Raw genomic sequence first — 19,895 nt, forward strand, 5'->3', positions numbered from 1 at the left:
TAGGAATAACATTAACCAAAGAAGTGAAAGATCTGTATGATGGAAACTATAAAACATTGATGTAAGAAATGGACGAAGACACAAAAATGGAAAGATATTCTATATTCATGGAGGAATCAATATTGTTAAAATGTCAATGCTACTTAAAGCAATCTACAAATTTAATGCAATCGCTACCAAATACCAATGGTATTCTTCACACAATAGAAAAATCAATTATAAAATTTATATGGAACTACAGAAGACCCAGAATAGCTGAAGCTGTCCTGAGCAAAAAGAACGAAACTAAAGGAATCACATTATCTGATTTTATACTACAGAGCTATAGTAACCAAAAATCATGGTACTGGCATAAAAGCAGATATAGAGACCAATTGAACAGAATAGAGAACCAGAAATAAATCCATACATCTACAGTTAGCTCATTTTTGACAAAGGTACCACAAACATACATCAGGGAAAGGACAGTCTCTTTAGTAAATGATGCTGGGAAAACCGGATATTTGTATGCAGAAGAACAAAGCTAGACCCTCATATTTTGCCATATACAAGAATCAAATAAAAATGGATTAAAGACTTAAATCTAAGACCTAAACTATAAGAAAACATTGAGGAAACTCTTCAGAACATTGGACTGGGCAAAGACACTTAAGTAATACTCCACAAGTACAGGCAATCAAAGCAAAAATGAACAAATGGGATCACATCAAGTTAAAAAGCTTCTGGACAGCAAAGGAAAAAATCAACAACTGAAGAGACAACCCACAGAATGGGAGAAAATATTTGCAAACTACCCATCGAACAAGGGATTGATAACCAGAATTTATAAGAAATTAAACAACTCAATTGAAAAAATCTAATCCAATTTTAAAATAGACAAAAGTTCTGAATAGACATTTCTCTAACGAAGACATACAAATGGTAAACAATTTTGTGAAAAGATACATCTCAACATCATTGATCATCAGAGAAATGAAAATCAAAACTATGATATGTCTTCATCTTACTCCAGTTAAAATGGCTTTTATCCAAAAGAGGGGGAATAAATGCTTCTGAGGATGTGAAGAAAAGGGCACACTTGTATAACCACTATGGAGAACAGTTTGGAGTTTCTCAGAAACCTAATACTAGAACTACCATATGATCCAGCAATATACACAATAGACAAGATTTGGAAGCAACCTAGGTGTCCATCAGCAGATGAATGGATAAAGAAAATGTGGCATATATACACAAGGGAATACTATTCAGCCATGAAAAAGAATGAGATCCTGTCATTTGTAACAACTTGGATGGAACTGGAGATCAACATGTTAAGTGAAATAACCCAGGCACAGAAAGGCAAACTTTGCATGTTCTCAATTATTTGTGAGACCTAAAAAAATTTAAAACAATTAAATTCATGGAGATAGAGAGAAAAGTGATGGATACCAGAGGCTGGGAAGGATAGTGGGGCAGGGGAGTGGGATAGTTAGTGGGTACAAACATGTAGTTAGATAGAATAAATAAGAGCTAGTATTTGATAGCACAACAGAGTGACTACAATAAATAATAATTTGTTATACACTTAAAAATAACTAGAAGAATATAATTGGATTGTTTGAAACAGAAGGAAATGATAAATGTTTGAGGTGATGGTTATCCCATTTAACCTGATGTGATGATTATGTATTGAATACCCGCACCACAATATCTCATGTACCCCATAAACATATACACCTACTATGTACCCACACATTTTAAATTAAAAAATAATAAAAAGAAAATCAATTAATATAATAAATTATGTACATAGAACACACCCAAAATATCACATGATCATCTCAATAGATGCAGAAAAAGCATATAGCAAAATTAAACAGCCTTTCACGGCAAAAACACTCAAAAACTAGGAATAAAAGGAAACTTCCTCAACCTGATAAAGGGCATCTTTGGAAAAATCTCACAGCTAACATTGTACTTAATGGTGAAAGACTGGATGCTTTCCTCCTAAGATCAGGAGTAAGACAAGGATGTCTGCTCTTACCATTTCTATGCAACATTATACTGCAAATTCTAGCCAGGGCAATAAGCAAGAAAAACAGAAGTCATTCTCAATGGAGAAGAAGTAAAACTATACCTATGCCCAGATAATATGATGTTATGTATAGCAAATCTTAAGGAATCCTCTAAAAACTGTTTAATAAATGAATTCAACAACATTGCAAGATATAAAGTTAATATACAAAAATAAATCTATTTATAAAAACTTACAATGAACAATCCAAAAATGAAATTAACAAAACAACTTGATTTACAATAGCATCAAAAAGAATAAAATACTTAGGAATAAGTTTTACAAAAAGCCTATTATCTGGAGCTAAAACACTGTTCAAATGGATTAAATACAATCTAAGCAAAAGAAAAAAATACCCCATGTTTATGGATTGGAAGACTTTATATTGTTAAGATGATGCAATAGACTGAACGTTTGTGTCATCCGTCCCACCCAAAAAAAATCGTATGTTGAAACCGAATCCTTAGTGTGATGGTATTTGGAGGTAGGACATTTGGGAGGTGCTTATATCATAAGGATGGAACCTTCATGAAGGGGATTAGTGCCCTTATAGAGACTCCAGAGTCTCCCTTTGCCTCTTCTGCCCCTTCTGTAGCATCAAGATGCAGTGAGAGGATAGTCATCTATGAACCAGGAAGTGGGCCCTCTTCAGACACCAAATCTGCCAGTGCCTTGATCTTGGACTTCCCAGGCTCCAGAACAACTAGAAATAATTTTTTGTTATTCATAACCCACCCAGTCTATGATAGTTTGTTATAGCAGCCACAACAGGCTAAGATAATGCTACTACTCATCAAAGTAATCTACAGATTCAATGCAATTGCTATCAGAATCCCAGTTGACTTTGTAGAAATACAAAGTAATCTCAGGAAATCTGCCTGCCTTGGCCTCCCAACATGCTGGAATTACAGGCATGAGCTACCATGCCCAGCCTGTTCATATTTTAAAATACTTTTTTCTTTGTGTTTCTCATAGCAGGTTAATTCCAATCCCTTCCTTGTCTTTAAGCTCTGAAGTGCTTTCTTCTGCTTGTTCTAGTCTATTGTTAAACCTTTCCAGTGTATTTTGTATTTCTCTAAGGGTGTCTTTCATTTTCAGAAATTGTCATTTTTTTTTCATGATACCTATTTCTCTTGGAGACTTTTTCATCCTTACCCTGTAGTTTTTTAAAAATTTCTTTAAGTTGGTTTTAACCTTTCTCTGGTACCTCCTTGAGTAGCTTAATAATTAGTCTTCTGAATTCTTTATTTGGCAATTCATAGATTTCTTCTTGGTTTAGATCCATTGCTGGAGAGCTAGTGTGATCTTTTGAGGGTGTTATACAAATTTATTTTGTCATATTCCCAGAATTACTAAGATCTGCAACTCAAGGGCTTCTGTTCAGATTCTTTAGTCCCATAGGGTGATCCCTTGGTGTGGTGCTCTCCCCTTTCCCCTAGGGATGGGGTTTCCTGAGAGCTGGACTGCAGTGATTGTTATTGCCCTTCTGGGTCTAGCCACCCAGCAGGGCTACAGACTCTGGGCTCGGGCTGAGGAATGTCTGCAAAGCGGTCTGTGACGTGAACTGTATTCAGGTCTCCCAGCTGAAGAAACCAGCACCTGCTCTGGTGGAGGTGGCAGGGGAGTAAAATGGACTCTGTGAGAGTCCTTGGTTGTAGCTTCATTTAATGCACTGATTTTCTTCAATGTTGGTTGTGCTAGCAGTAAAGCTGTCATGTGGACAGACTCAGGATCTCTGGTTAGGCAGGATGTTACTGGCAGTGGAACTAAATGTTGTTTTTTCCTTCTTTGGAGAAGGATGTTCTGTTATTGATTGCTGTAATGGCTTGAGTTGGTTGGCCTTTAGCCAGGAGGTGGCACTTTCAATAAAGCACTGGCTGTGGTAGTAGAAGAGGGATATAAGCTTGCCCTAAGTTGGCCAGGATAAGTGTTCGGGTTTCTCAGGTGATTGGTGGGGCCATAGAACTCCCAAGAGCTTATGTCTTTTGTCTTCAGCTACCAGAGTGGGTAGAGGAAAACCAATAGGTCAAGGGCAATGTTAAGAGGATCTGAGCTCTGACTCTCCTTGGGTGGGGCTTGCTGCAGCCACTGTATGGGATAGGGTGGGTGGTTCTCAGGCCAATGGAGTTATGTTTGAAGGGGGGTTAAGGCTGTCTGTGCTGCATTATACAGGTTACCCGGAAAGTGGGAGAAAGCTAACAGTGACAGGCCTCACCCAGCTCCCACGCAGTCAGCAAGGCCAGTCTCACTCCCTCCAGGCCCTGCCAACAGCACCGAGTTTATATTCAGGTAGCTGGCACACAGGGCTGCAAGCCTGCTTAAGGCTACAAGCCTCCCCACTAAGAAAGCAAGCAGGGCTTTCAGGCCTCATCCCTCCTGTCTGCCCATGCTGTCAGGTGCAGCTCCTGTGCTCATATCTACACTTCTCATTCATCCCATGGATTCTGCTCAGGAAATTTCTTGCTGAGTTGAAATTATTACAAAGCTCAGCTAGAAGCTTCTTTAACCCTGTAGCCCCTCTATAGTTCTGCTGGCTGCCTTCCCTAAGGACCCTTGTGAGATAAAGTCAGCAAAGGCTTCCCTGATCTTGAGCTGGAGTCTGGGAGTGCCTAGGGGGCCCTTCTTGCTGCTTCTTCTACTTTTATATTTTGCTCAGCTCCCTAAATCCATTTCAGCTCTAGGTAAGGTTAAATCCTACTCCTGTAATTTGGGTTTTTAGGTTCCACAGTGAAGATATGTGTTCAGAGGTAGACCTTCCCCACTCACACATTGGGAACTCAGTTTTTCAGCTATCTCATGGAGTTTGCAGCAGAAATCTGCTTCTTTAAAAGGATCTGTGAGTTATTTTGGTTTTTCTGGTGTGTTCCTACAGTGGTTCTTGGAGCAAAAGTTCATAATGTGAATCTCCACATGCTGTTTTGTTTGTCTAAGTGGGAGCTGCACATTGGTCTCCTCTTCCATCCTCCATTTTCTATACTCTCAGCATTTTAATTTCCATGAACCAGTTTCTGTGACTGTGCATCCTTTCCATTTTGTCCAATCTTTGAATGTAAATGTTTATTGCAATAAGTCTGTGCTTATACCATCAGTGTATTGGAGGTGTTCAATGTGTAGAAATCTTGTCTTTTGAGTTCATAGATGTTTGAGTCAAGAGAAGCTTCATCTGATTTAATGTAGATCACAAAAGCCTGGAGTTTGTCTAATTGAATGAGGCTTTGAGAGCCTTGGGATAGAGGTGAGTATATTTTGCACTTGTTGAGATGTAAATGATTATGACCAAGAGGGCAGTTCATGGTAGATAAAACTGTTGGCCCTGGGTGTTGACTTATTTCTGCATCTGTGGCCTTCAGCTTCTTTTCAGATCTTCCCACTGGAAGTGAAACATGATTTCTTGCACTTGAGTTACAGCTTCGTCTTGTGACTGGCCATGATCAATGAGGTGTTTTCACATGTAATGCAAATAGGGGCTCTAAAGCAGCTTGCAAAGTTGGGCCTGCCCCTTTGCACTTCTGCTGTCACTATAAGCAAATTTCCCCTTGCTAGGTGCTACTCCTCCACCCAGGATCATAGAATGAACACACATGGAGCAGACCTGAGCCCAGCTCAGACAGAAACCAAGCACAGATGGACCCACAGCTTGAAGCAGAGACACCAAGTCAAGCTCAACCTACATCAGCTGATTGGCATCCATGCTGCTGGCCTATGAGGATGAGAATACACGCTTATGATTTCAGGCAGCTGAATTTTGGGATGATTTGTTATGACATACTGTTGTGGAAATAGCCAATAAATAGAGCCTTGATTCTTAACACCTGCCTCTCACCCCACCCGCATCCCCTACACCCATCAGGTATCGCGTAGGGAAATGGGAGGAGACCTCATTTGAAGGAGTTCAGGTTGTGGCTACAGAGTAGCAAAGTATCATTAGACCAATGAGGAGTCTCTGGTAATGGAGAGGTGAGCTCATGACCCGAAGAGCAGTCTCTAGTCAGTTGTGGTAGGGCTACCCATTTCCATAAGCTGGCTGGGAATTAATACAATTTACAGTGCACTATTGAATCCTTGGGCGTGGCAACACAGGTGAAATATGCTAAGAAGGAACCTTCACCAGGCAAGGGGGTATAGCTCAGGGGTAGAGCATTTGACTGCAGATCAAGAGGTCCCCGGTTCAAATCCGGGTGCCCCCTGCTGCTGTTTGGCTGTAGGCTCTCTTTTCCTGATGTTGAGCTTGTCACCCTTATCACTGTCCTTCCTCATCTCAGTTTTTCATGGGTGACTTCACTTTTCTGGCACAAGTCATGGTCAAGTCACTAATAATATGCATGTGTTTCAGAAGTTCTAATTAGCTGCTCTCCTTTGAAGAAGTTTTTATTTGAAGTCTATATTATGTAAGGATGGGCTGAATCAGAGGTTACCCAGTCTGACTTTGCATCAGAATTACTGAAAGATCTTATTAAAAATACAGATTACTCCCTAGAAATTCCAATTCAGTAGGACTGAGGAGGAGTCAGAGAACTTCTACTTTTGGGGGGCAGGTGGGGCATAATCCCCTGTTAATTCCTATCCTAACATCCAATAACTCTAAGTGGCTGGAAAATTGTTTTGGAACCTACAACAACATGTCATCCTACACAAGATCACAGTGGGAAGCATCAGTGACGTTCAAGTTAATGCCTGCCTTCGGTCCATCACTGAGGGCATGTAGGGTGCTGAGCTGCAGGCATAAGCAGTGGTCAGGCACGTAGAGGTAGGAGAGTGTGGGAAAGGTGGGGGAGATCAGAATGAAGCTGTGGGCATGGTAGGAGGGTGACCAATTGCAATGGCACAGTCAGCTAGGGGTGGTGGCACTCCATAAGTGATTACTCGACTCCCTCCATTAAAGTTTAGAATTGAATCATGCTCAAGGCAACACTAGTTGTTTTTGAGTAAAGCATTCGATTGACGATCCACAGGTCACTGACTCAAATTCACATGCTCCCTACCTACACTCATTTCTTCCCGTAATGACCAGGGTATTCAAAAACAGTTTCCTTTCACCTCGTGAGGTCCCTCCCTGCAGCTGAGTCTTCTGCAAGGAGAGATGAAAGGGTAAGGAGATTGGTTTGTCCCATGCTCCTCTGTACTTTCCTGCTGCCCCATGTGACCTGCCCAGATCTGCTCTGCAGGCCTGATTCAGTCTTGTCTTGCTTTTCTTTGATGAGCATTTCTCTTGTGTTTTCTTGTTTTTCTCCCCATTCTTCCCCAGCCTGTGAACCTTCTGTCCACATTTTGAGGATCCCCAGTTGTGTGAGGCACAGTGGAAGACATGGCTCTGCTTGCAGCCCCCGAAGCTACAGGAAAAAGCCACTTTCTCTCTTTGTCTTCCTGGCATTTCTGGCCACTCAGGTGCCCCCAAATGACATTATGCATGCAGACTGTGTGAATTGTAGAGCCAGAGACAACTTAGCATTTATTTCTGGGCTGGCAGAGCTTAGGCACTGTCCAGCAGCTCCCTAACCAACTTCCTGACAGCCTTGCTGCGTGGGTCCCCTGGATCTCCCCTGCTTCAGAAGCCTGAGCTCCCTGACACATGGACAATGGCCATCTTAACTGTTTCACTAGACAGAACCGGTTTGTGTAATGATGTCCCTGGGCAGCTACCACAGTTGGAGAGGCTGCAGGTAAAGGATCCTAAAGAAAATGGAGTGAGTGTAGGATGGACTTTCTGCTGTGATTGGGATTGCACAAAGTAGAAGTCCAGTTGATTGTTGAGGGTTGACCATCTGGGAGCCACAGGTCTCTGGGGTAAAGTAACTGAGTAACTGATCACCTGGATGCAAGGCTGCTTGTCACCTGGTAGGCATTCAGTGGTTGCTGTGGCTGGTGCCCATTCTGTTTGGTCAGTGTCTATGTTGTAGCTGTGGTTAAATATTTCAAGTATCACTCCTTGGAATAAAGTTCCCACTGAAGGATAGAACTTCTAGGGACCAGAGCAGTATAGAGGGCCCAGCCGAGTCTGAGAGCATTGGGAAGCTCAAAGACACGCAATGGAGAGCTCAGACGTCTACAACGCCTTCTCCAGACAGGGATGGAATTTGCAGATGTCCCCACAACTGCAGCAAAAGACTCGGCTCTTGCTACTGAATACCTGAGATTGCTGAAAAATAAAAAGTCAGAATTGTTCATCTTCAATTATGGTTGGTTTCACACTTTCCCGATCTCTTGTGTTATGAATTGCTACTTCAGTGATACCTGCAGGGAAGTTTTGGAAGATGTCAGGAGAACTCCTCAAACTTGAAAGAGAAGTTGCTACACTGTATGCTCACATTTGCCATTGTTGGGATATTTTTCTGTGGCTGAGGTCGTGGTGTCAGGGAGGATAAAATGCTTAGGTTCAATGGGTTTCCCTGATAGTCATTAATAACACTAAGGAATGGTTCTGCTTGCCAAATGCTACCTACGTCTACATATATTTCTATATTTCTAATGATCCAGAAAGTTTTTGTCTAATAGTTATGTGCACATACACATGTGATATTCCTTATTTTGAGTGTCTGTGGTGGCCTATCCTTTTTGCTTTTTATCTAAAAATAAGTTGAAGTTTGTGATAAGAGAAACAGCCTTGGCACTAAGTTCAAAAGGATATTTGGCAGATGCGTCAGCCAAAGAAAAAGAACAAGAAAACACTGGGTTCTTAAATTTCCTGTTGTAGGCCAGGCACAGTGGCTCACACCTATAATGCCAGCATTTTGGGAGGCTGAGGCTGGTGGATCACCTGAAGTCAGGAGTTCAAGACCAGCCTGACCAACATGGAGAAACCCCATCTCTACTAAAAATACAAAATTCAGCCGGCTGTGGTGGGATGTGCCTGTAATCTCAGTTACTCAGGAGGCTGAGGCAGGAGAATTGCTTCAACCCGGGAGGTTGGGGTTGCAGTGAGCCGAGATCACGCAATTGCACTCCAGCCTAGGCAACAAGAGCAAAATCTCCGTCTAAAAAAAAACAAAAAAATTTCCCTGTTCTCTCACATGTCCACTTGTGACAACTATGTCTGTGTTGCCAGCACAGCAGCATTCCTTGCTGAACCATTTCTTGATGCAAATGTCTCAGTGATACTGAGGTAGTGGACATGTGGGTGGTTTTTCAGCTGCCCAATGTCCGTTTCCCCTTCCTAATAACATTCTGGTTTCCTTTCGTACAGTCTGGGGGGACTAGAATGCAGGACCTTCTATAATCTTGAGGTGGACATGCCCAGATGCTAGCTGCATCATACAGATGCCCTGGACTTGGACAAGGGATAAAGGTACACAGAATGGTTGGCTCTGGACCAAGCAGATGCCATCCTGGGCCACTTTTCATTTGTACCAGTAATATATGAGGATTCTAATTTTTCCACATCCTCACCCATACTCGTGATTTTTTGTTTTTTTGTTTTTTCCTGTTGTTCGAGATAGAGTTTTGCTCTTGTTGCCCAGGCTGGAGTACAGTGGTATGATCTTGGTCACTGCAATCTCTGCCTCCTGGGTTCAAGCGATTCTCCTGCCTCAGCCTCCTGAGTAGCTGGGATTACAGGCATGTGCCACCACTTCCATCTAATTTTGTATTTTTAGTAGAGACGGGGTTTCTCCATGTTGGTCAGGCTGGTCTCGAATGCCCGACCTTAGGTGATCTGCCCGCCTTAGCCTCCCAAAGTGCTGGGATTACAGGCATGAACCACCACACCCAGCCTCATACTTGTTTTTAATTTTAAAAAGTATAGCCATCCTAGCAGGTGTGAAATGGTATCTCACTGTGGTTTTAATTTGCATTTTCCTAAACTAGTAATTACGTTGAATATCTTTTCCCTTATTGGCTATTTGTATATCTTCCTTGGAGAAAGGTGTATTCAAGTGTTTCATTCATTTTTAATTGGGTTGTCTTTTTACTGCTCAGTTGTTACACTCTAGATACTAGACCCTTATTAGATTTGTAATTTACAAACATTTTCTTCCATTCTGTCAGTTGTTTTTTCACCTGCTTAGTAGTGTCCATTCACGAATGAAATTTTTTAACTTGTCTCTTTTTGGTGTGTTTTTGGTATTAATAGTTAAATTATTTTCTAATCTGAGAGGATGAAGATTTACAACAGTGTTTTCTTGTAAACGTGTTACAGTTTTAGCTCTTACATATTAAAGGCATAGTAAGTCCTCTAGTCTTGGCTGTCTTCAGAAATTTGCATTTCTATATAAATTTTAAAATCAATTTGATTATTTTATCAAAGAAATTAAAATATCAGTTGGATTTTCATTGAGATTATGTGAATTTATAGCTCAATTTTGGAAGAGTTAACATTTTTACAATATTGAGTTCCCCAAATGATGAATATGGTATATTCCTTTATTCGTTTATATTATCTTTAAATTCTCTTCAAATCGCTTTGTAACATTCACTCTAGAGGACTTCTATAATTTTTGTTATTTTTATTATTAGACATTTGACTTTTTAAATGTATATACTGTACATTTTAATCTTATTTTCTGTGAGTTTGTTGCTAGTATTCAGAAATACAACAAAGTTTTGTCCTGAGTCGAGTTCAAACTGATGTGCTGGCTGCAAAACTCTAGTGAAAGGGCTTCAGTTTGCTGAACTTTGTGGGGTGGGACCTGCCAAGCCGTATCACCTGTTTCCCTCCTTTCAACTTTCCTTCTTTCTGAGGGACAGGTAGTTCTGCTCCACAAGCATTCTCTGAGTTAGTCAAAACTTCTGCCCAGGTCTCTGCCTACAGCTAGCGGTGCCAGGCCAGCCAGAGCTGTCACTCAAATCTGTGTGGATAGCGCGCGCTTTTCAGCCCGGCGGTGTTCTCCTGTGCTGTGGGTTGCAGAGGCCATGGGGTAAGCGCAGTATCTGGGCCAGAGTGCCAAGGGGGTATGGTCCCCGATCCTCCGGGACAGTTGCACTTTCTGGGTGGGGCAGTGCCCCTCCCTGCTTCGGTTTACCCTTTTTGGGCTGTTCCCACTGTCCGACCAGTCCCATTGAAATGAACCTGGTACCTCGTTTGGGAACGTGGGGATCGCTGGCCTTCTGGGTCTCTCTCACTGGGAACTGCTTCCCGGAGTTGTTCCTATTCGGCCATCTTGGCAGAAGTCCTGGCCAAGTTTTGCATACTGAACTGATCTTGTAGTCAATGACCTAACTCATTTGTTAATTCTAGTAGTTTATCTATAGGTTATTTTGAATAGTCTACTTTCACAGTCATTTTGTTTGATAACTGATTTATTTACTACTTTTCCATTTTTATTTAACCCTTTAATATCTAGCAGTTTTGAATAGAGTGGTGATAGGAAGCATGCTTGTCTAATTTATGATCGTGGGGAAAATTTTCAGTATTTCACCATAAGATAATGTTTACTGTGAGTGGTAATGTTCTTTATCTTATTAAGGAAGTTCATTTCTATTCCTACTTTGCCAAAAATCTTTACAAAGAATGAATGTTAAATTCTGTCCAGTTTTTTTCCTTCCATCCATTAAGATAATTGCATAATATGTCTCCATTTCTTTCTGTTAATGTCATGAATTCTATTAGCCAATTCTTAAATATTAAACTACCCTTCCATTCTTGGAATACAACTTAGTTGTGCTGAATTATCCTTTTGATATTTTGTTGGATGATATTTACATCTATTCTCATAAAAGAGATTGATTTGTCATTTTTCTTTCTTGTAATGTCCTATCAGAACTTGTTATCAAGGTTATGCTGGCTCATGAAATGAATTGGGAAGTGTTCTCTGTTTTCTTTTCTATGACAGATTTTTCATAAACTTGGTGTTATTTTTCTCTGCAAGTATTTGGAAGAATTTACCAATGAAGTCATTTGAGCCTGTTGTTGCTGTATTACTGTGGTTGAGAGGTTTTAAATAATGGATTTAATATATATTACACTAATCACGTTTTCTATTTATTCTCCTGTTCAAGATGTGTTTTTGGCCAGGCGTGGTGGCTCACACATGTAATCCCAGCACTTTGGGGGGCCAAGGTGTTAGGATCACCTGAGGTCAGGAGTTTGAGACCAGCCTGACTAATATGGAGAAACCCTGTCTCTACTAAAAATACAATTAGCCTGGTGTGGTGGTGTATGCCTGTAATTACAGCTACTCAGAAGGCTGAGGCAGGAGAATTGCTTGAACCCAGGAGGTGGAATTTGCAATGAGTCAAGATTGCGGCATTGCACTCCAGAAACAAGAACAAAACTCTTGTTTCAAAAAAAAAAAAGAAGAAGAAGAAGATGTGTTTTTAAAGAACTTGTTCATTTATCTAAGTTGACAACTTATTTTGGAATAACGTTTATCAAGATGTCTTCTTACCTGTTTAATATATGTTGGTTTTGTAGCGATGTCCCTTTTCATTTCTGAAATTGGTAATTGTGGGGTTTCTGCCTCTCTTTTTGTTTCTCTTGATAAGTGTTTCTAGAATTTATTGGTTTTATTATTTCCAGTAAGTCAGCGTTTGGCTTTGTTGGTTTTTTCTGATTGTGTAATTGGTTTTTATTTCATTGATTTCTCCTCTGATGTTTATTATTTGCTTCTTTTTACTTTTAAGGTTAAATTGCTGCCCTTTTTTTCTTGATTTTTAGATATAAGCAGGAATATAATTCTTGGTAAAACTCCTACTCTGAATTGAAGATAAAAGAAAAGAAAAAAGTCTAAATATCAGATAGGTAATAATAATATCAGGTAACTGATAGTCAGCATTTTTTCTTTTCTTATACATTCAGTTAAGAGTAAGAGTTTTATCAAGCATTACCTGAGCTGCACCATGTGAATTTTGATTTGTTATATCTTTGGTAAACATTTGGCTTAAAATACTTTCTATTTCTATTTTGATCTCTTCTTTCCTTGTAGATTATTTGGAAGTGTATTGTTTAGCTTCCAAGAAGCTGGGAATTTCTTAGTTATCTTTTTTCCCCTTAATTTAGCCTAATTCAGCTACAGTGTGGTCAGAAAACATGATTTCAATCCTCAGTCTTCAAATTTCTGGCAACTTACTTTACATCACCAAGTATAGTTAACATTGATAAATGTTCTGTGTGCTCTTAAAAGGATCAAATGTGCCACTGTATGGTGCACTGTTCATTATTATCAATTAGGTCGTATTTGTTGGTTGTGTTATTCAGATTCTTCACATGTGTAGTGACATTTTATCTGCCTGTTTTATTAGCTACTGAGAAAGGTGTATTAAAATCTGCTACTGATTGAAGATTTGCCTATTTCTACTTATAGTTCTATCCATTTTTGTCTTATTTATTTTCACACCATATTTTGGGGTGCATTTGGATATTCCCTTTATCTGCAGAAATGCTTCCCAAGTTAAATCTATTTTGCATTATATTAATATTGCTGTACCAGCCTTTTTTGATTTATTGTTTGTATCAGATGTCTTTCCACTTTATGTGCCGCTATACTTAAGGTCACTTCCTGCTTCATGTGACCCTATGCTTACGGAAGCTTTATCTAAGCAACTTAAGAGTGTAGCTTTGTTTTCTCATTCATTCTGAAAATTTTATATTTTAAGTGGAGTTTTAAATACCTTTATATTATTTAACATAATTACTGGGTTATTATTTCCTTTCAGCACTGTGAAAATTTTCTTCCATTGTCACCTGGGTCCCATAATTCTTTTCAGAAGACATCTGTTAATTTTAAAATTTGATTTCCCAACCCCACCCTCGCCCCATCACCAAGGCTGCTCTTCAGATTTCTCTTTCTCTCTTTTTAAAAATCAGTTTTATGATAATATATGTAGGCATGGTTTTCTTTGGTTTTGTTTGTTTGGTCTTTTGTCCCCTCCCCCGTCTTCTAGGGACAGTGTTAATGGTTGTCTTTGTTTTTATCTCCTTTTGTTTAACAGAGTTTCTTAAATAAGTGGGTTGATGTTTTTCATTAGTTTTGGAAAATGCTTGTCAATTATATCCTTTCACATCTTGATTTTGCTTCATTCACTTTCTTACCTTCTTTTGGAATTTCAGTAACTCGTAAGAACTTTAAACTGTTTCCCATTTGTATCCTGTTTTCCTTTTCTTTTTGTTCATTCTTTACCTTTCTGTGCTTTAGTTTAGATAGTTTTCTAAAGTTTCTATTAAACACGTGTTAAAATTTTAATGTTAAGGGCTATACTTTTTGGTTTTAGAATTTCCTTTTGATTTATTCTTACAAATTTTATTCTTACAAATGTGAAATTTATTCTTACAAATGTGAAATTCTCCATACTTTTTCCCACATTTTCTCTATATTTCTCTGATTTCTTGAATATGTTATCAAAGCTATTTTAAATTTTGTGATATCTAAATCACTTGCTTTTACGATTTCTTTTTTCTCTTGGTTTTGTTCATATTGCTCTGACTCTTAGTATACCTAGTGATCTTCATTGAACGCCAGACTTTGTGTATTAAAAGAATAAAGCTTCTAGATAAAATTATAATCCACTAGACAAAATTCACTCTCCTTTTTTTGTTTTTTTCTTGAAAGAAGGTAGAGTGGAGGGCTGATGATCTTAAACCAATAAGGAAACAAGCACTCTTTCCTGCTAAGAAAAATGAAAATGCCAGTTTGGTAATGCTCCTTCTGTCTGTGACTTGTCCCACTTTTTGAGTGTGGCCCTTCCAGGTTTGTAATAGAAAACCTGGCAGGTCTTGGTCTCTTCAACCCTCAAAAAGTCCACTCTTCTTTTTAGATAGTTTGGACTTCTATTTCTAGCTTCTTGCTTCTTGGAGCTTCACAACTCAGCAGTTTTCTTTAGGGGTGAAACCAGCTGTGTATTTGAGGACTCCAAAGTCTTTGCTTTTATACTCCAACATTGCACAACTGCCAAAAGCTCTTTTGGTGTTCCTGACACCTGTGTGCTGGTGCCAACACTGGCAGCTCAGCCACTAGTTGGGCTTAGAATTGGCAAGTATCCCAGAGAAACAGTGGCTGCAGATCCTCTGCGTCAATTCACTGCTTGCTTCAGGACTTTCACTGTCTCCTGGTATGCTCTTTCCCCTTCCTTTATCCAGTGAATTTTCATCTTCTTAGAACCGTGAAATTATTGCGAATTCTGTTCTGTTTTTTCCCCAGAGATTTTCCTTAATTTTATAACCTCTTGCCCCACATGGTTTCAGAATTCTAAAAATGTCTAGAGGTAAAAACCAGCTATGTGTTTGATGTCCCGCAAATCTACAGTCTTGTCATAGCATCCTTGAGTGACCACCCAGATTTCACTGGGTTCTCATTCCCCCAGCAACCAGCCTCTATTTGGAGCTAAGACAGATTATCAGCCTGCGCCCAAGATCAGAAAATGTCCCCAGGTAAAATGTGGCTGCAGTCCCTCAACTCATTTCCCAGAGGTTCTCTCCTCTCTGGAATTCTAGTTCTTCTAGTCCTTGCTGCCTCTGCAACTCTCTGATGCTTTTTAAAATGTGAATTGCCTTTTCTGACTGGCTTTTCCAGCTCTCCTTGGCATGCCACAAGCTCCACCTTACCTGCAACAAAATTACAGAAACATGGTTTTAAGAGTTATTTTGGGTAGAATTAAGAGAGCAACAAGTGAAAAGGTCAGATTATGGATAAAACTGAATTCCTTAGCTTCTATTTCCTTTTTTATTTTTAGGAAAGGAGGAGGATTATTTCTAAGTGAATACAGGAGGACCAAGAGATAGGAAGCCTGATAGGAAGCCACCAAGCAGCTGGTGATTAGCCTAACTTTTCTCCCAGGAAGAGATTTGGTTCTTTTTTTTTTTTTTTTTTTTTTTTACAGGCTTGTTTTATTTTAATGGCTGATCTATGTAATCACGGAGGCCAGTACGCACGGACAAAGGGGGAGCTTTTATTTCTTGGTCTCTTCCTCCTTGGACAAAGTCTTGATGATCTCCTCATTTTTTGGCTTGGTACTAGTGTGCTTCCTTGGTCTTACACCTGCAGGCCTCAGCCTGGTCAGCCAGGAGCTTCTTGCCTTCTCTGCCTTCAGCTTGTGGATGTGTTCCATGAGAATCCGCTTATTTTTGAATACATTCCCCTTCACCTTCAGGTACAGGCTGTGATGCATGCGGCGATCAATCTTAGATTCCCGGCATCTTCTGAGCAGCCGGCGCAGAATTCTCATTCTCGTCATCCACGTGACCTTCTCATTGGCTGTACCCTTATGCTTACCTATGCCTATGTGCCTGCCCTTCTGGCAGGCCAAGGTGTTTTTCCGGCATCGAGCCTGGGAATAGACCGTCACAGGCTTGCGGATGATCAGCCTATCTTTGATTAGCTTCCAGATCTGCTGATGGGAGATAGCATTGGCAATTTAATTGATCTCATTTGGGTCCAACCAGACCACCTTCTTGCCACAGCGGAGGACACTAGAGGAGAGTCTCTTCTGAAGCCTGAGCATACTCATGGCTGCAGCCGCAGCAGTGAAAGGCGAGATTTGATTCTTAACTATAAGTTTGGATGAATGGGCATCAAAATATCAACATATGTTTAGCTTGTGGCACTTTAAGCAATTTTACTTTTTTCTTGATGCTTATTCGTGTTTCCTAACTTAATAATCTTTTAACATTTTATATACTATATTCTTAATTACATACTATATTCTTAAATTCTGTGAGGCACATTAGAGAGATTTGAAGAAGTTATATCATTTGAAGTAGTTATATTAGAAGGATATTTCCTTTCTAATCTAAACAATTAAGTAAGCTGTTGCTCTAAGAATAAAACTCTCCATTGTGCCCTGATGATTCCTTGCAGTCCCCGTGAATGTTCAGCTTCCGCCTTACTGGCATCACTCCCGCAGTTCCTTACGTCCATCTGCTACACCCTTTCAGGTGATTTAACTTTCTCTGCATCCTCGGGATCTGTGTGGTCTTTTGGCCTTATACTAGTAACTTCCAGGGGAAAGGTCCACAGAGGCAGAGATCCTGGTTCTAATGCCAGGCATACTGGAGGCCTGAGCTTCAAGGCTCATACAGCCAGCCTTTGTGCCTGGTCCTGGCTCTTCCACTTGTGCTGAGCTAATAGTTTGGAGCCGGCATGGGGCTAGGACCCCTCTAGTAACATGTTTCCCTTTCAAAGCAAAGGAATAGTAAATGATGGGGGAGAAGAGCAGAAAGTTGAAACCAGCATTCATCGTGATGGCAGTGGCAGCTTCCTAGCCCAGCTGGACTGAGGACTTCCAATTCAATGAGCCTTGCTCTGCAGGCTTCCATGAAGTGCAGGAGGTCCTCACCATCCTGTCAGCGATTGCCCTCTCTGCCTCCACTCACCTTAGATAGCCTTTTCTTTAATCAAAGTACCCTGGCTGGCTGATACCAGCGATGCCTAACAAGTGATTTCAGAAAAACGAAGGGAATGTTGATTGGAAATCTGCCGTCTTTAAACTTGAAGGTAAAGAAGTCTAGTTAGTTGGGGGGATAGAAATCCAGAAGCCCATATCAGACTGTAGAAAAGTTGAGCAACTTTTGCCTGCAGTCCCATCAGGACCAATTTGTAGTTCCCAGATTATAAGTGGCCTCTGGGTAAGATAGCTGGTCCTACCAGTTTGAAGAAAGCAAATAGTCAGCTCACATGTCACTGTGTAAGATCTGTTCCACATGGACTGAAACACAGGCCTTCTGTCTGTATCACAGAACTATCTGATCTCTTGCCACTGAGTAAGCGAAACAGCTGAAAATGAAAGCCAAGGCTGATCCCCGTGGGTGCCGAACTTTGATGTCCATGGAATCTGCAGCATCCCCCAGTCTCCTAGCTGAAAATAGGTGAGTGATTAAGGGAGTGGAACTTCAGGAATTATAATGTGCATTTATGGGAGCATTTGGAAAACTCAGTTTATCCCAAATCACCAACTCTACCTAATCTCCAAGCCTGCCCCTTCTTCCCACCTGAAAGCTGATCGCCCGAAATAGCAAAGTTTTCACTGCAAGAGGTTGGTTTCCCCACCCCTCATTGTCCCTGACCTACTGTGAGAGTAAGATCTCAGCTGAGCCTGGGCACCAGTTGCTGGGAGGTAAAGACTCACACACCAAAATCATTTCCAACTGGCTAATGTATGTCAGCAAAATCCTCAAGAGCATGTGTGGATATGAGTTCTTGGAGTATTTTATAAAGTAGAAACAGTATAAGTTTAAATGAATCTGAATTTTTTATTAGGAGTGTGCCCAATTAAAATTCTATTTAAGATACCATAGCTGGAGCAGCTGGGATAAACCTATTTGCTCAGTTGGTGGACCTAAGCCTGGATTCACAGGAGGCCAATTCCAAATGCATTTGAGATGCTAGGGATTTCTTGCTGTAATGTAGAAAGAATCCATAGGCTTCAGGGGGTAGGTAAGATTTATCACACGTGACTTGCCCTGGCTTGAACAACACATAGGTCTGTGGAGCTCTACATTCTTGAAAAGAATTCTGGTAGCTGTTCTCTGTAGACAGAGATGCTGGTGGGAGGCATGATAGTGGAAAGTGAGTGCCTGATTTCAGTGGGGCTGGGAGGATCCTAGGGTGTCAGAGGCCAAACAGCGTGATACTTTAGCTGGAAATGAACTTTGGATGTTACTCCGTGGTCTGTGGCACACAGGTCTTGGCTGTGGCTCATCAGTGGTGAGGTTTTTAGGCCTGAGAATGGGGAGCTCATCGTGATCCCCTTGATGTGTAGATCTGAGCTACCACCGTCGCCAGCACAATGGAGGTTCCTGGCCTCTGACCCAGTCCCCAGTTCTGTATCTGCTCGGAGACCCTGCCTCCCTTGATGACGGGGAAGCTAAGCTTGAGCAAAGGACTCTGCCAAATACCCAGTCATGGCCTGTGAATCTTCCTGCCAGATTTCCCCTAATAGGTCCTTCAGCCATTTGCCTGGAAACTGCATTGTACAATGGGAAATAGCCACATAATTTTGGGATTAATGGTTGTGTGCTGCATCTGTGAAGCTTCTGGAGGTTTAGCATTTTTGGGAAACATCAGAATATCCCGAGAAAGACCACATCCTGCATCTTGCTTTGTTTAGCTACCACCACCATTAGAGGGGGCTTGAGAGACCGCAGTGACTACCCATGGTGTGCCGCTGTCACCCAAAAGGCTACAAACTGTAAGGTGTTCATCAGATAATACTGAGATGAGCCTTAGGACTGACCAAAAGGTTCCAATGGGGATGCCCTTTACCTGTTCTTATTTTTATATACTTATTTGGAATCTGACTCTAGCTTCCTTTACCTTGCTGAGCCCATGATCTGTATCTGTCTGCATGGAGGAGAGAAAAGAGGCTGATGGGGTCAGCTCAGTTCTCTGGGAAGCCCCAGCAGACTTCCTCCATCATCTTGCTCCTTGCCCTTAGTCTCACAGAGCCTCCCAGAATCCTGCTCTTCTCTGGTCCGTAGTCTGGGTAGTCCAGCGTGCGAGTCTGCAGCAGTCCCAGGTGGGAACTCCAGAACCTGGGGACACAGCCAAAAGTCCAGGGTGTGGCACTGTGAGCCCGGTAATCTAAGCTCATTAGATTTCTCATGTCTGTTGGAGGTGGGCATGAGGCTGCCGCTGGTTTAGGTACTTCTGTGCCACAGCCCAAGCTGGGTCCTGTGGGAAATATAGCAGGACTTACAGACATGGCCCAGCATGCTTTCAGGGATCACATGGATCTTAATGGGGAGATTCTGAACAACTCTGCAGAAGTGCTGGAGTGGTACCCAGAAGGTTGGAGGAGGCAGTGGTCTGTGCCTTACAAACTTTAAAGTTTATAAAATCACCTGAGGACTAATTGAGTGTGCGCTTCAGAGATGCTGTGGTCAGAGTTTTGATAGACTGTGTCATTTTTCCCCATGGTGGATTAGGAGGAGCTTGCAACCCAGTATCCACTTTGGTGATTAAAAGCAAACCAGGGT

At 41.1% G+C, this 19,895-nt stretch overlaps 1 non-coding gene and 1 pseudogene across 1 annotated transcript; one reads left to right on the top strand and one right to left on the bottom strand.

Moving 5' to 3' along the window:
* The first annotated feature begins 6,171 nt into the window (after positions 1–6,171).
* On the top strand, positions 6,172–6,243 carry TRNAC-GCA. Its single transcript has one exon. It is a non-coding gene; the product is annotated as a tRNA-Cys (tRNA).
* Positions 6,244–15,774: 9,531 nt separating this feature from the next.
* LOC116527894 lies at positions 15,775–16,764 on the bottom strand (annotated as a pseudogene).
* Between the last annotated feature and the right edge of the window lie 3,131 nt (positions 16,765–19,895).

The sequence above is a fragment of the Sapajus apella genome, unplaced genomic scaffold (assembly GCF_009761245.1).
Source record: "Sapajus apella isolate SASKATOON/1434 unplaced genomic scaffold, GSC_monkey_1.0 scaffold56, whole genome shotgun sequence".
In the NCBI taxonomy this organism is placed as follows: Eukaryota; Metazoa; Chordata; class Mammalia; order Primates; family Cebidae; genus Sapajus; species Sapajus apella.